This window comes from Agelaius phoeniceus, chromosome 5 (genome assembly GCF_051311805.1).
Source record: "Agelaius phoeniceus isolate bAgePho1 chromosome 5, bAgePho1.hap1, whole genome shotgun sequence".
NCBI lineage: Eukaryota > Metazoa > Chordata > Aves > Passeriformes > Icteridae > Agelaius > Agelaius phoeniceus.
Window position 1 is genome coordinate 1202709 of NC_135269.1, and position 17012 is coordinate 1219720.

Here is a 17012-nt window from a genome sequence, read left to right on the forward strand (position 1 = left end):
TTTAACCCAGACACTGAAGTGCCAGCCTAGCAGCCCTTCATGCTAATCCTAGCCTGGGTGGCTGTTCTTAAGGGAAAGCATTCAAAAATTGTAGCAGTGCATCAACTTTGACCCTTTTCATTTAAAACATGAGACTTCTTTTTTTTTCAGGGAAAAAAAATTAGATTCCAGAGGGAATCACTGAACTCTGACCTGCTTAAAATTAGTTTTGTTTTAGTGCCTGTGTGGTGACTCAACAGGCCAATTTTCCAGACACTTAAGACTTCTCTGCTCCTGAAGATTCCAGTTCAAGTCCTGGACTCACTGCCTGGGGTCGGATCAGAACACTTTGTTCCAGGGCTCCAAGCAGTGAATTCCCAGATCCCCATACCCTTCCCAGATGCTGGCATGCTTGGTAATAAGTAGGGCTGCAACCAAGCTAATTATATTTTTTAGAAAAATCTGTGAAGAGTTTTGCTTGCAATACATATGTTAGACCAAAAGAATTTCTCTGCAAAATTCGGCAGTCAAGAAATGTTTACATGGCTCTGATAAACATTTCATGATAAGCTGGATTCTTTTGGGGGGGAGGGGGAAGATGTGTACTTTGGTCTTAACAGTGCAGCAAATAATTCTCAAATGGGTCTGGCTGAGTGTATCCATCTCACTGGGAATAACTGATTTAATTTTTTTTTTTAATCTGTCACAGGCATTACAAACACCAAATGAGTCACCATAGACTCCTATGCTGCAAAAAATAGCATCACGACACTTCATTTGCTCTTCAACAGGACTTCAAGTGTAGTGCCTGGTATCAAAAAGCCTTGTCAGTTAACAAATTAAAAAATCCCAGGAAATGACACCCCAGAACAATCCCTGAAAAAATTACTTCCTGCAGAAGTTTAACACCAGCCAGCACAGCAGAGCTCATATAGGAGCAATAATTTTCCTCAATCTCAACAGAATTTTTCAGTTTAATCTCACCATTAATGCTCTAGCATTATTATCTTACTATCTTTCACCAAAGGATCCCAAATGCCAAAACAAAAACCAAATACCAAAAAAAATACCAAATACCAAACAGCCTCAGAAGTCTCCTATAAAGCAAGGGAGCACTATTATCCCCATTTATAAGTCCAGAGGAATTAAAGCAAAAAAGATGCTGAGAAACTTTGGCCATGAGGCAAGAAGAGGCAGCCCCAGAGCCAGAACCTGGGTGCTGGTCCACATTAAATGGCATCTGTTCCATTTCCATCCCTGTTTCACAGCCATCATGGGAAGCAAAGCGATGCCAACGCCTGTAATCACTTATTTGACAGCTGCTAACCCAAAGAACACGAAGGCAATTTATACACCGTGCCCTAATCTTCCTGAATTTGATCATGGATGAGCACAGCTCCAGTGCAATTCTGTGTTTTTCCAAGTAAGAATGTAGCTTTCTTCCTTTTTCGGGAAGCAAGCGAGGCGCTAAAAGACAGAGTTTTAACACACAGTCATCAATATGCTCCTCTTACAAATACAAATGTAAAACAGTAATAACACAAACAGTGATGCACACTGTGCTGCATCAACAGCACCACTGTCTCCTGCCCAGAAACTCTCCTCAGCCTAGCAAGGCACTCCCAGGGCACACAGGACTGGCCTTTCACCCCAGGTGACACCATCAGGCCAGCCAAAGGGAAGGGAAATTCTGTGACAACAGACAGGGACTCTGGGTTGGGAGCATCCTCCACATATCTAACCTCAAGATCTGCCTGGTGATCACAGCTGGGGATAACAGGACCTTAAAAATATACCCAGTGAAGGTAAAAGTTCTGAAGCCAAGCTGCTGAGCCATGGCCAACAGCAGTGGCAAATGTAAAGAAGTAACTCATGCATGGTGGTCAGATGGCTAGGTCGTGGTTTCTCTGCCTGAGAGGACCTCCCAAAGAACCTCCCAAAGGTCCTCCCAGAGAGGATTTCCCACCCCAGCATCCTCACCAAGGAACCCAGGAATGCAAATCCCCACCAAGGAACCCAGGCTCACAAATCCCCACTGAGGAACCCAGGCTCACAAATCCCCACCATGCCTCCTCCTTGGAGAGCTGTCACCCAATGCAATCAATGTGAGCTAACTAGGTTATTCATCACCTGCAAAAAATCCCTGCTGCTCAGAGCTTTTTGGATACAATGGTGAAGTGAAGAAGGCTTTCTTCACCGCCCACGCAGCCTGGGCTCAACTCTGCAAAACAAATTTGAGCCGCAGTCAGACTCAATGTCAGACTTTTGCCAGCTGAGCTCCCTCTCACTTCCTCAGTTTCAGGTCATCTGAATACCTTGACAACCTGTGAGGATAAATCAAGCACAGAAGGTGTTTAGGAACTAAACACACATGTCAGGTGTTTCTACAAAACCTACACAAAGTTATATCGAAGCAGCCCAAATTCCAAATCCTTAACAAATATATCACACATTTTGGAAATGGTGGGCAGGGACTTGAAACACAGCCTCACTGGTTATAAAAAATGAAAGGAGACAGAGTAAAGCTGGGAGGAAAGCAGGAGAGAACGCACATTTTTTGCTCTGGAGGATGGATCAGTTGAGTGAAGCTTATTTTCATTGGGGTAGACTCTTTGAACAACGCTAATCTAAAAGCATATTAAAAAGCACATTAATACATGGGATCTGTTGATCCCCATGCCAGAAAGGGACTTCTGGGGCAACCTGGTCAGGCCTTCTGCCTGATGGAAGGACCTCACCCAACAACTCCTTCTAACATCTGGTACAGCAAAAACCAAGACAGCAAAAACCAAGGCCCAGGCACAGACCCTGCTGGTGCTCATCTTGCATGGAGAGCATTAGAAACTGAATATTCCCATTTTCCCTCAGCCACATTAGCTTGGCATTAGCGTCCCCACAGGCCAGTGAAGAGAGCCATGGCCATAAACCATTCCCACAGCCTGGGTGAGTCACCACATCCATCCCACTGTATGGTACAGAAAACTGATCATGTCACTGATGGTTTGTAAAAAATTATTTACTCAAAGATCAAAGGTCAGTAAAATGAAAGCTCCCATTCAGCAGAGGGCTGAAGCTTTTGCCCAATTTTAAGCCCCAAAGGAAACCTGCTGGGCACTTTAGTGGGGCTGAAGTGCTCAGAGCCAGGCTCGGAGCCACGTCAGGGCACAGTCCCCGCCCAGCCACTCCAAATGCATCCAAGGCTCGCGCTTTGCTTCTGGAAACTTTGTTCTCACTTTACATATAGTCAAAACCTGACAAGAGCTCACTGTCGGATTATGCAGGAAATCTGCAAGTTTCACCAAGGTGTGATCTTATGCTTTTTCACACATTATTGTATCATGCTGCGCCAGAACACTAACGTATGCACAGTTCTAAAATAACTTGCATTATTACAGCCCAGCACGGCAAATGGCACCCAGAAGAGACTTGCTCCTCAGTGCCTTGCAAACTGATAAGGGGTCACCATTCCTTTCTTATGGGGAGGATTTAAAAAAAGAAAAAGAAAAAAAAAAAGATAAACAATCCAAACCAAACTCAGCATTTCAAAACCTTTTCGCCCATTTTTCTCTCTTTCAAATGAAACTGTCAATTTTCAGATTTGTCTTTGGTCATGTCAGGGTGGGAAAATGGGATTTAATAACATTTAACTGACTTACTATCAAGAAGGAAACATCTTTTTCTTCTTTCAAATTTGAAACCGACACTTTCTCTTTTTTTTTTTTCTGTTGGCCTACTTTCTTTTAAGTTGCTTTTCAATTATTTATGAAAATGCAATAATGCATTACTTTGCTGTGCAAATGTTTAGAAGAAGGAGATAGCGTCTTTCAAGTGAAAAAACCCCATCCATGGCCGTGCAGAGGTTTGTTTAGAAGCGCATTGCAGGTGACACTTTATTAAAAACAATATGCTTTCATTTGCCTCCCGACACACATCCCCACTTTCTTTACACTGTGTGTTTGAGTCAATACAAAGAGGTCCACAGCTCCTCCACAGAAACACCCCGCTCATTGCTCTCCTGAGCTGGAACTGTAACAAACAAAAGCTCGACACGGGAAACTGTACAAGGGGCTGAGCCAAAGCCTACCAGGGCACTGAAAAGACTCAGTGCTTTCTGAACAACCTAAGAAGGCAAAACCTTGTCCTGCTAAATAAAGGAGACTAATAGCAAAATACTCAGTGGTTCAGTCAGATTTTTTAAAAGTTTTTTGCTGCTTTTCTACTTGAAACAGCTGGATTTGGAAACAGCTGGATTTGGAAACAGAACATCACTGAATACCAACTGCTGAACTTCTTTCTGCACTTCTCAAAATCCCATGTGGATGCACACTCAAGTGGCTAACCACAGGCTCACCACCTCAAGCTTTTAGCATCAATAGACTAAAACAAACAGCAAATTCTGCCTCTACAGCAGCAGGTACAAAACCAGGCCCAAAATGCTCAGATGTTCTCAACATGAGTGTAACGCAAACTGAAATATAATCAAGGAAATACAACCTACCAAAACAATCCTAACAAACCCTAAAACAACCCTAAATAACTCTAAACAAATACAACCTACCAAAACAAGCCTAGCAAACCCTAAAACAACCCTAAATAAAAACAACTCCAACAAAAACCAAAACAACTCTAACAAACCCTAACACAACCCTAAATAAACAAATACAACCTACCAAAACAACCCTAGCAAACCCTAAAACAACCCTAAATAACCCTAAATAAATACAACCTACCAAAACAACCCTAACAAACCCTACAACAACCCTAAATAAAAACAACTCCAACAAAAACCAAAACAACCCTAGCAAACCCTAAAAGAACCCTAAAAAAACCTCAATCCTGAAGGTTTTCAAGCCTCAGCTGTACAAAACCATGACTGTCCCCATCTGGCACTGGCCTTGCCCATGCAGGTGGCCACCTGTGGTGGCCAACATCCCCAGGGATACAAAAGAAAACAAAACTGTAGAAGGACCCAGAAACCCCAAACGTTGCTAGTATTATTAAAAATTTACAATGTCCTCAGTATTACTCCTTAAAACTGGGATCCATGTAAATCCTGTGGTCACTGGAGGTGCTGGAGGACACCTCTCACACCCACTTGTCACAGTCCCTGCAGCTTTTCTGAACAATGGTTAACGACACGGGTAACTTAGAAAATGAACTTTTTTCTTTTCCCCTTTGTTAGAATGACTTAGGGCACCTAAGTCACCCTGAAGGTCAGTGACTGTCTGCACGGTCTTAAAAATGCACAGCGACATTGAAATCTCATTTATCTAACACCATGCTTGTATAAACTCATATTTTGCTTAATTTACAAGAATTTTTAAAGCTAAGGCTATACTTAAATATTGTTCTTCAACAGGGCCATAAAGCACACCTCTACAACTCACACTCAGGTGTTGAGATAAATACAATTGCAGAAAACTGTACCGTTATACAAGTACATATTTCCCTTTTTCTTACATGTAAAACCACAGAATTTAAAACTAAGCAAAGCAAGAAGAAAAATCTCACATTCTTAAAACCTTTTACTATTGTGCAACAGCATTTTTCTTCCATCTTGCCTCTTACAGCTTTATGCTGTGTTTACAAGGCAGAGGAGCTTGGGTATGCAACTGCTGCTGCTATTCACACCACAGGACCCACGCCTTTACCTCCAATCTACTTTAAGGATTAGAATCTGTTGGTTTCCCCATTTTCTACCCCATTTCAGCTTGTTACCTCTCACTAGGAGCCCCTTTCTGTGCCAGCACAGCGCATGAGTTATTAAAAGAACAGTGGGACATCTGTAGAAGGTGCTAGAAGGTGCTTCCCTCCCCTCCAGGGCTCCTCGTGGAAACACAGGCACAGGTCTCATTCAGAGAGATTCTCATTCTGCCTTACACAGGGTGAGACACTGCTCTAATGGCATCCTGGGACTGGAGTGGGAGGAGAGCAGCACGTGGAGGGCCCGAGCACAGGTTTGAAATGTGTTGGAGGATCCCCTGCACACATTTTCCTGAGATGAGCCCCATCCCCGGCCCTGCTTCCAGGGGCTGCCCACAGAGCACATCCCAGGGGATGACTGCACACCTTCACTGGGCTGCTCTCCTCCATCCTTCAGCTTCCAGGACTGTCCGCTGCCTTTCAGAAGCACTAAACTCACACTCACACACTGGTACATATTCATCAGCATTTACTCATTTGTAGGCTCTCATGAGAATTAATATTATTGCAGAACCTCCATCATCCTGTGCAAACTGCTACTTACCTACAGCCACCCTGTTTGTGGGAATGCCTCATTACATATAATTTCAGGTTTCAACTGGAAACTGTTTTGCAGAAGTGACAAGCACTTTGTTTCTATCCCAGCCCTGTCTGTTCTGTCTGCAGGAGGCTCAAAAGGGATCTCAGCAACAAGTTCCACCAAGAACTCAATGCTCACCCTACCTGTGCACACACTGCCTGAGTAATGTGTGTGTGACTCCCAAACCTGAATTAATTAATTATCCTGTATGTGTAAATCTCAACCACAGGGTCCTGAAGTCACCACAGAATCACACAAATCACGTGTTTGCTCCCAATCCTCCTGTCCTGCTCCTGGAGGCTGCCTGCACACAACTACAGACATAAACCAATCTGCAGCACAGGAAAGAGCACCTTATCTCCTACTGAACTCGCTCTTCTTCCAGATTTGAATTTGTAAAGCAGAACATTGCATTAACATGTTCCCTTTTCCGTGACTTAATAGACTTTTTATATATTTTGCATAGCTTCCTGGCAGGTGTGTTCCATTTGTTATTAAACACAAGTGCAATGGACACATGCACTGCATTTCTTGATATTATTTATGCACTTGCCTATAGACCAACATGAGTAGCATGATCTTTGATGCCACAGCATAAGGAGCAAGATGATCCCAGTGAAAAGCCAGTTGTGTGCTTCTGGATGCCACGTAGGGACAGCACAGAGAGCCACAAGAGCTGCCTTTCCCTGGGTACCCCAATGTCCCCGGGGCTCCTTCCCAGAGTCACTGGAGCAGACTCCACCAGTGTGGGATTTGGTGCAATAATCACTGTCACAGAATAGGTACTTTCTCTGTTTCAGTAAAAAATTTTTTAATACAGAAGTGAGCATCTGGCTTTAATTCAATCTGCTCTGAAATCACTCGAAAACCATTCATTTTCTATCATTTTCTAATTCTCTTCTCTAATGGCTTCTGAATCTTTTTCAGTATAAACCGGGTCTATTAGGACTAATCTCCTGCTAGAAGGTCGGTTGGGACATTAAAATGGTGTTCCCAGCTAAGAAAAGCAACTCCTCTATTCCCTGACTAAAGGCACTGACTTAGCCATGTAATAGGTATTTTGCTTTCATAAAAAAAAAAAAAAAATTGATTGCAAAATTAACTTCTAGATCCTTATTAAGTAAATATTTAATTGGTTAGCTGAGGATCACAAGTGTGTCCCCCAGCCTTTTTCATTACACTGAAACCTTCTCATACACAAGGATTTTACAGCAGTGTAAAAGGTAGACTCCACGGTCCTAGTTTAGAAATTGAACCAGTTTAATTAAATGTATCTTTAGACCGACTGCTACAAACCACAATATGGCACTCAGTTTAATTTAAAGCTGTTTTGTTCACTTACTCCCTGTAGAAATTGAAGATACTGCAAACCATATTTAAATCTGTTTCAAAGCTTCTGAGCACAGCAAGCTCAACTGAATTTTGTCCCCTCTTCACCAAAACGTGGGCAAAGCAATTTAAAGGAGGAGGAGCTCAGCTATGAGCTGGCAATTTCACCCTATGCCATCAGCTCTTTGCTGTCCTGGCCATCCTTCTAACCTGCTTAACCCAAAAACCAGTGCTGAGAATCTGGGTTTCAATTAAATTAAATTAAATTAAATGCAACAACTAAGATCACTGCCACTAAGCACTAAGAGCAGTACAAAGACCTTAAACACAATTTTAGTAATACTCCAGTTGTACCTTTCACATCCCACTAGGCTTGGACTGGTAAAGCCAAGTTCTGAGTACATGGGGCAAATCTAAGCCTGCCGAGTGAGACACGAGCATTCCTAAAACCTTTCAGACTCATTTCAGGTAAAACCTGGATTACCTTTCTAGGCACCAGGAGACAACAATGGAAGTCACTCCTCTACAAGATGAGGTCTCATTTGGCTCCCCTTCAGTAAAACTCTGCTCCTTGCAGAAGCTACAAAATGTCATCAAATCGTAGTGGCCACTGAGCCTGCTCAGTTTCTCTCAGACCAACCAAAACAGATTGGTCTAAGTGTTCAGTGTCCTTTCTCAGACCAGTGCAGCATTAATATAGTACTGACTTTCCCATGTATTTTAACTGAAATCATTCAAAGGATCAAATACTAGTACAAAAATTTATAATTTAAATAGTGTGAGGATTTTTCCTTGAGATTTTGCAGGAGCGAAGAATATTATCCTTGTAAAATAACTCTGACCTGCACTTCTCAGGCAATTAATTTCCTTGCAATATAGACAAATACTTTATTCTTCAAACAATAATGACAGAATACACTTTAGCTTTGTCACCAGGATTTCTTTTTATTTAAAAGAACAACAGGAAATGGGAATGGGGGGAGGGGAAGAGTTCTATTAAAGGACAATTCACTGAAAGGTCTTTTAGCTGGCAATTGTCAGCACAGCTCAGGGCCAATGGATCAAATTTAACTCTCAAAAGTGCTGATGGTTGTATGAGTCTTCACAGTAGGGGCTGGCGCTCTGGGCCACTCAAGTTCAATTTTTGGTGTTACCACGGGATGGAGGAACTGGGATCTTGGTGAGCAAAGATTTGCTCCGTATTTGATGCACTGGGTAAAGTGGTATTCTTAAAATCACCAGCCTCCCAAGCAGCTAGTAAGCCAGCAGGAGGTTAGTAGGAAGAGAAAGTAATTGTCCTTTGTGCCTCTGAAAATAGCCAATATTAAAGGATCCTCTTATGTATTACCTGCGTTTCAATCTACGCTTGCAGCTCAAAGGAAAAGAAAGAGGCTGGAGGAGACAGAAAATAAAGCTGTCAGAAATATTGCAGGAGACCCTCCTCAGGCTGCCATGAAGTGTATGCTCTCCTCACCCAGAAACCTGTGCAGCCAGAGAGGATGAGTGCTCTGTAAGCAATGAAGAACTCCTTCAGACAATGCACTTTACATACACAGAGTGTGCTGTGCATGTCCCTGTGCATTCAGCACCAGCCTGAAGAGCCCAGAGACCTGGGCAAGGCACTGCAAGAGTGATCCTCAGACACTTATCCAGGATGGCCATAGTGCAGCCAGCACTGTGGGGACTCCACTGTACATAAATCACTGGAAATCCACTTTACATGCAGCCTTTGCTCTCCACACAGGGCCCAAAGCAGGTGGAGTGCAGCACAACCAGCAGCACAATGCTCAGATCTTGACCTGAATGTTGTTATTTGTTAGCAAATTTCCCAAAATGAAGCAGATCTGGCTGCTGATTTCCCCAATCATACTGTTTGGTCACAAACCTGAAAGGAAATTTACTTTGGGTCTGGGCACATCATGAAATAGAAAGAAAACTCTCCAAAGCCCCCAGCACTTCAGTGCTGCTGGAAAGGAGCTCACTCTTGTTTCAAGCCTCGATTCAAACCAAATTTGGGTCTGAACTTGACTATATAATGTATCCTAAGTGATTAACTGGACTGTATCTAATGTCTTAAAGATAAGGAGAACTTAAGCAAAACAGATTGCAAAAAAACCCTGAAGTTACAGCACAGCAGACTTAAAGGCTTTTATGAGGGCCATTCCAGTGGGGTCCAGTGCCCACTTCCTCACCAGCAACATTCCCACTGCCTTCTGTATGAGAACAGCTCTGCCTGCTCAGGGAACATGTGAGGATCTTCATGTTGAAAACAGGAAAAAGAAAACTTCTGTGCTAATAGGAAAAAAATTCTTGCAATAATACTAATCTATTTATAATGGTCAAAAACATGACAGCTTACAACAGCGTCAGAGCAGTGCTTTGGCAATATTTTAGCATACTGCTGTATTTTTAGAAGGACTGTTCATTTACTTTCTCCAAAATGCTGCAGAGTCCTTATTTTTCAACAAACGATCTGTGTTTTTTTGGTGTATCATTTGCCAACATCAGAGTGTTTTATCTCAGGGTAAGGAGGAAAAAGCAGAGCTCCTGCACACAGGCTGCTGTGCAGCAGCACCGCCGGGGATGCCAAATCCCAGCTCCTCCCTGCTCTGTGCAGGGAGAGCTCTGCCACTCACAAACCTCCCTGGAAGGCTCAGCAACAGAAAACTGCTGGGTTTCCTCACCCTGAGCCTTGAGGAACTGTCCCACTGCAAACACCAGGGCTGGCAGTTTAATGGTGTTGCTCAACCTAAGTGGTTCTAGCGAGCAGCGTGCATGATAAGAGTGCAGGGAGATGTGTTTAAGCACTTTTATGTTCTCTCAGCACAGGGAGCTTTACAGATGAATTTCGAAATTCATCTGCAAGTTACCTTCACTGAAAAACTGTCAAGTCTCACCTGGGCCTACAGGATTGTGACAACAGGATGGTCACAGTCCCTAAGAGCCTCTACAGCTATAGCTCCAAGACCTACAGACAAAACCCACAGGCTCCCACTTTCTTTCTAAAAAGCACATATGAGCTTCCATTGCTTACAAAAACTTACACTAGGCTAAATTAAATACATGTGCACCCACATGTTAACTGAATTAACTTGAAGCCATCAATACATCTCAAATGTCCATCTGTTTACACAAGCCACTTGCAGCTTTCAAGTCTTGTGCTCCTCATAGTGTAACTCTCAACCAAAACAGTCTAAGTGCAAGCAGAAAGCTCTGCTGTGAGATTTCCATGCATAATGACCATGTGTTTATTGGGTTTTCATGTTCAAATCATGTCAGAATAGACATGTTATCCATTTGCAAGATGCAACACATCGTGCCAGCCTCTCCCTCTTCAGCTGCAGAAGCCTTGTAAAACAAAGCTGGCTCTAACCTGGACAGATATTATAGCTAAATTTAAAATATCTCCCTCTGCAATTCCAATTTGATAGCTGTAAATGGTACAGCTTGCAGGACAAAGAATTAATTTCTGAGGCAATAATGTATCTTCCAGGTCTGGGAAGGATTAAGAGCAGCAGATACAAGTAGCTGTTTCCAGGTAAGTTTCAGGTGATAAAATACTTTGATGAAAATCTTTGTACTGGCTCTTTGTAAGAAAAACTTTGTACTAGCTCCTCATAAGAAGTCACCTTTTAATCTGAGTGGCTCACTTCAGCAAGGCTGTGCACAGCTAGCTGGATTTAAACTGGAAGGATGAAAGCCAGGACACACTATCCTACAGTTCTACAGCTGGAATCAAACTTCCTTTCCTAATCTGAACGAAACGTAATATTTCACTCTTTGACAGAGATGGAGTGAAATGCAGCTCTGCTAAAAATAAAAAAACGAACCAAAAAACATTTCCTCTCTAATTTTAGGATATTGCTGGCTTTCCTTTTAGAAGAGGTCAATGTTTCAGCAATGCTAGCAAAAGCTACCTGTGCCAGCATGTGATAGCAGCCTCTCAGAGAAAACGGTTCTCATCAGACACCATCCTCCTGGACGTCCCTACTGTATTGCTGTTGTTGATGATGATGATTGTGATGTTGAACGCCTACAAATCTCCCACGTGCCTATTTCGTTGGCCTGTTTTGTTAAAAAAAAAAAAAGCAAAGAAAAAAAAAAAAAAAGCTCGAGGCCATTATTCATGAGCAATAAGAAAACAAATCACTCTTAGACCTACTCCTCTTGCAGATTCCCACACTTATTACCCAAAATCCCACAGCTCGCTATTGGTTGTACCCTTGACCAAAGTACAGGGCTGAGGCAGCATGCCATCCCCTGGGAAAAGCCGATCACGTTCCTCCCGGCGAGCGGCTCCGGTTATTCTAGGATCGCAGTCGGGCTGGAATAAAGTCCCCGAACTTTTCAGAGAAGGCAGCGCTCGCTCCCAGCGCCAGCGCCTGGGGACCCGCGGGGCCGAGCGGGGCCGAGCGGGGCCGAGCGGGGCCGCGCTCCGCACCCCGGCAGGGAAGTCGCTTTTCCCCCCTGACCCGCTTTCTTTTCGAGGGGAAAAGAGCCGAAACGAGCGAACCGAGAGCCTTCGGCGCCCTTCCAAAGAGCCACCCTCCTGCTCGGGCAGAAGCGAGGAAGGCGCCCCGCAGAAACACGGAACGATGCTCACGCCGGTGCCCCCACCCCGGAGCCGGTGCGGTGCCCGCCGTACCCCCCGCTCGTCCCCGGCAGCGGCGGCCGCCGCCGCTCGGCACTCACGCACGGAGAGGCAATTACAATAATTTAAAGCTTCCTGTCCGCCGGCTCCGCCGGGATCCCGAGGGCTGAGCCATGCCCGGGCAGGCAGGAGCAGCCGCTGCCCCGCCACACACGCGCGGGCACCGCGGCCGGACCGCCCCCGCCCGCCCCCAGCCCCGCAGCGGCGGAGCAGGAACGGGAGCGGCAGGAGGAGGAGGAGGAGGAGGAGGAAAGGGGGGGCGTGACAAGTTGTGCCAAACTTCGGGAGGTGTGCGAGCGGCCGGGAGGAAGCCGGCCGAGCTGGGCTGACAGCCGGCCCCGCCGCCTCCCCCGGCGCCCACCCCGCCCGCCCCCGGAGCCCCCCGGGAGCGGCCGCGGCGAGGAACAAAGTTAAAACGGCGGCAGTCGCGCACCTACCCGCTGTCTGTCATGTCTCCTCCGGGCGCGGGGTGCTAAGTGAGACACTGGCGGGGTGGGGAGAGCCAGAGGTGCGGGGAGGGACCGGGAGATGGGTGTTTGGTGAGCTCTTCCTTTCTCTCCCCCCTTCTTCCCACCCCTTTCCCCTTCTCGCTCTCTGTCTCTCAAGGACGAGGTGAAATCCCTTGGCTGGTCATGAGGCGGCTTCAGAGACAAACAACACAATGCGAGTGCAAATAACAAAAGGGAAGAAAAAAAAAAAAAAAAGAAAAGGAGAGGGAGAGGGAGACCGGGAACAATGGGGGAGGAGAGGCTCGCCGCGCCGCGCCTGGCCGCCGCCGGCACCCCGGCAGGCAGCAGGAGGAGGAGGAGGAGGCGGAGGAGGAAGGCGATACGGTGACAGCGGGGAGGGGGCTGCGCGGGGAGTCCCCCCGGCACGGCGGGGCTGCCTCACACCATCCCCGACCTCCTCCCGCCGCCCGCCCCGCCGCGCACCGGGGCGGCCCTGCCTGGCGGCCACCGGTAAGTGCCGCGCCCGCCGCCCCCGCGCTCGGCCATCGCCGCCAGCACCATCCTCATCCTCGCCGGCCGCGGAGGGAGCGGGGGCGGGGCTGGCCGCCGGTACAGCCCGCGGTTCAAAGCGGCGGCGGCACCGAGCCCTCCCCGCCTGCCCCCCCTGCTCCGCCCGGCAACTTCTCCACCGAGCGGGGCTGCCGCGGGTCCCGGGCACAGCGCTCCCGAGTCCCTGCCCGAGCAGCGCTGCCCCCTCCCGCCCTTTCGCTGAGAGTAAACACGCCGCGAGTTGCGTGTCCGTGGGCGTGTGCGTGTCCGCCGGCACCTCCCGCACCGGCAGCCCGTGTCACCGCGCCGCGCTGCCGCACGGGCACGTGGATGCCCGCTGCATCCCCTCGCCTCAGCTCCCGCTTCACTCCCGGCACCCCCAGCCGGGCGCAGGAGCCCAGACAGAGGCAGAAGTTTGGGGTCCCTTCCCCTCCGCGCTCTCCCGCGGGGCCGAAGATGAGGCGGCGCGGCGTTCCAAGCCCACCGGTGTCCCCGCAGCCCCAGCGTTACCTCGGCGGCACCGCGGCTCCCCGCGCTGCTGCAGCCCCAGGGTCGGGCAGCCCCCGCCGTGTCCCGGTGCCCCGGGCAGGCGGGCGGGCAGCGAGCGCTCGTCCCCGCTCGGCTCTGCCCCGGCCCCGCGGGTCCCTCCTCGTCCCGCCGCCGCTCGGGGCAGCGCCGCCGAGTCCCGGGCTGGCGGGGAGCCGGCCGGCCCTGCCGGGGCTCCGTGCGTGGTGCGGGGGAGCTGCGCCTTCCTCCGCTGCTCTGCCCGTGCCCAGCGCGGCGCTCGGAGCTCGTCCCGCTGCCCCGGGCGCGGGGGGACGGCGGGGCTGGAGGGTGGCGGGCCCGCCGCTGATAAAGTGACGCTCTCCGAGAACCGGGCTCGCCTCCCGCTCGCTCTCTCGCTTGTTTACTTACGGGGTCTTTTATTTTTAACGGAGCAGTTTGTACACGTGCTTTGCCGAAGCCGGCTGGACGGGGTTCGAGCCTGAGAATGGGAAACGCAGAAATCTGCGCCCTGAGCCAAATTGCTCAAAGAAGAGCAAGTTCGGTTATTATTCATCTCCACGAGGGAAGTCTTATCTTCTACAAATATTTGATACTGGGACAAGTCCAATAATTAACAAGAACAATCAAACAATTTCACTGCCTTCTTGGGGATTTAAAAAGTCATCATCTGGAATTCATGAACATTACAACCTTTTTTTTTTTTTTCCCCTTGCTTGGATATGTTACTGTATATGATCTTTTCTCTGTGTGTGTGTCCCTAAGTGATTTTACCCTTTCATGCAAAAAGATGCAAACCATTAACAGCACAGATAATATTCACAACTGCTGATTCAGTGAGACTTCAGACCTCTCCGTAGGAGTGGTGAGAGAGGGTGGTAACTCTGACGGGAAAAGGAGAAAAAAAGAAAAGAGCTGGAGGAATGTTTCTTTCTTGGCTTCCTCCCTACCTCTGTAGCAGGAACTCCCACGGGAGTCCTGTGGGTGGGATGGGAGCAGGGCAGATGGGAGCTTGGCCAGCTCTGTATGGGTGCAAGCATCAGCTCTCCAGCCAGCCCCATAACTCCTCATAGCAGAGGAAAAGCCAGGCTGGCAGAGGAATGGGGCTTCTGAGCTCTGCAGCAGCATTTCTGCAGAGCTGGGGTGCCAGGGAGGCAGCATGGCTCTCAGAGCCTGCAGTGAGCCAAGCAGCACAGACAGGGAGTGGACAGACAGAGGGCCACGGCCTGATTGTATCCAAAAAAACCCCAAACACTAAGCCAGCCTCAAACTTGCCTCTTCTGAATCAAATTCAGGCTTTTGAGAAAGGTGCCACATGGGGGATGATGATGTTTGTCCCTGCACCATCCCTGTCACCAGCTGTGCCCAAGTTCTGCCTCTGGCTGTCAGAGCTACACCTCCTCAGCCCCCTCCTGCTGATGGCTGCTGACCCCCAGTGCTGCAGAGGCACTGGAACAGCTCAGGCACGAGGCTTTGCTCTGTCTCAGGTCATCTCAGACCTGGGGACTGCAGCCAGACTTCCAGGGGTCAGCCTGACAGGCTTTGTGTGTCCTCCCCACATCCTCCAGAACTCTCCTCTATTCATTCCCTGCCCACACCTTTTTTTCTTTGCATGAGCACTGCCCCCCCCTTTACTACTTGCTTTGTGCCAACTCCTCCTTACAATCATGATAAAGTTCCTTGCAGTTCAGCACAAGAAAGGAATAAGGGTGGCTGGGTCCAAAACTAATCTGGTGCAAAGAGAAAAAGCCAAATGCGGGTGCATTTTATTTAAGATCAAAAGCACAATGGTGTGAGATTGTATTATGCTCTCCACAGGAGCTGTATTTTTCTAGTTCTACAATAGGATTAAGGTGTTCAGTGGAAAAGAGAATTACAAAAAAAAAAAAAGAAAGAAAGGAAGGAAAAAAGCCCCATTGGACTGCAAGCAGCTGCATTTGAGTTTGTCTAGAATAATGAGGATATTTCATTCCTCAAAGGCTCTAGCATCCTATTTCCAAATACTTTTTTAAACAATTGCGAACGCCACTAATAATTTAATTTTTACTATTTATTGCAAATAATTCTGGGTGGTTTATCTATTTATTTATTTAGAGGAAGGATGTTGCCATTTCTGCATTGACTCATTTCAACATTTTCAGTCAACCAAATGCTTTTTAGTAGAACCTAAAGACATCTCCTTATTTAGCCCTGCATATCTGAGTGCACAGGATGTTGAATGTTAGCACACACGGGCTGGACACAGCTGGGAGCACAGCTTCAAGCCACTTTTCCACCCTGAATAACTGAAGAAAAGCACAAAAGAAAATTTTCAGTGCAACTTACCCAGTGAAAGGTAGGCTACTGGGTAAAAATTGCTAGCTATTTTAAATTTGCAATTTGCAAAGCTCTGGCTAGCTCTGTTTCCCAGCACCAGGGAAGCATGGCCTGAGCCTGGTGCTGTTCTAGTGCTCATGGAACATGGCTGTGTTAAATGAAAGGTATCACACATCTTGACTCTGAGCAGTGTGCACCTAAAAATCAGTTTGTGAAAGTGTTTTATGCACAGCTCTACGTTGGTTCCCCCCATCCACCCCTGAACCTGCAAGTTAAAGTTTTATGTATGATTCTAAGGAAAAAAAAAATCTCTGCTCACACAGAGCTAATCTGTCTTTAGTTTTCCCTGGCTTTTTCCATTCACTGCCACTACTCACAAGCTACTTCTTGCCTCATCCTCCCAGAAAATTCATAGCTCCAGTTTTCTACTCCATTGAGTCTTGGCACACTCATTTTCACAAGAGCTGCAGTAAAATGCCACCTTTCTCACATGGAAATGCTTTGTTGCTACCTCTCAGAGATATAAATGACAGCATTGAACAGCAAAGCCTGAGTCCTATAAAACAACATTATCTTTGTGCCAGAGTAATCCAATTATTGAGGTTCTGAGATAACCTTAAAGCCATATCAAAATGAAGAAACCCCTTAGGAACTTACAAACATCTGTTTTCCTATCAGAGAGCATCAGCACAAGAACACCCTTCCGTGGTCCCAATCAGCCCAAGCACACTCTCATCTTCTACATTCAGCATGCCTTATCTGCTCCTCAGTAATAAAATCAGGGTGATGCTTGCACTGATTTCTGCCAGTAGGAAAAGCCTCTGTTGCTTAAATTAAAGCAATGTGGTTCTATGCAGCTCTTGTCTCTGTTCTCCCAGAGGCACTAGAGAATCCCATCTATAATATTTCAAAAAGACATTAAAATAACTTCCTAGGGAACATAAAACATGCT

General features: G+C 47.1%; 1 protein-coding gene across 16 annotated transcripts in view; it reads right to left on the reverse strand.

Moving 5' to 3' along the window:
- Window positions 1–14170, reverse strand: part of SOX5 (SRY-box transcription factor 5) — a 609841-nt gene extending 595671 nt beyond the window's left edge. For 3 of the 16 annotated variants that reach the window (XM_077178084.1, XM_077178068.1, XM_077178077.1), the window contains exon 1: window positions 12680–12816. The gene's annotated coding sequence lies outside the window, so the exon portion shown is untranslated. Of the gene's footprint in view, window positions 1–11508; window positions 12184–12236; window positions 12446–12679; window positions 12817–13750; window positions 13890–14155 lie in introns of those variants that run through there. The other 13 variants (XM_077178082.1, XM_077178072.1, XM_077178081.1 and 10 more) reach the window with 9 other exon arrangements.
- Between the last annotated feature and the right edge of the window lie 2842 nt (window positions 14171–17012).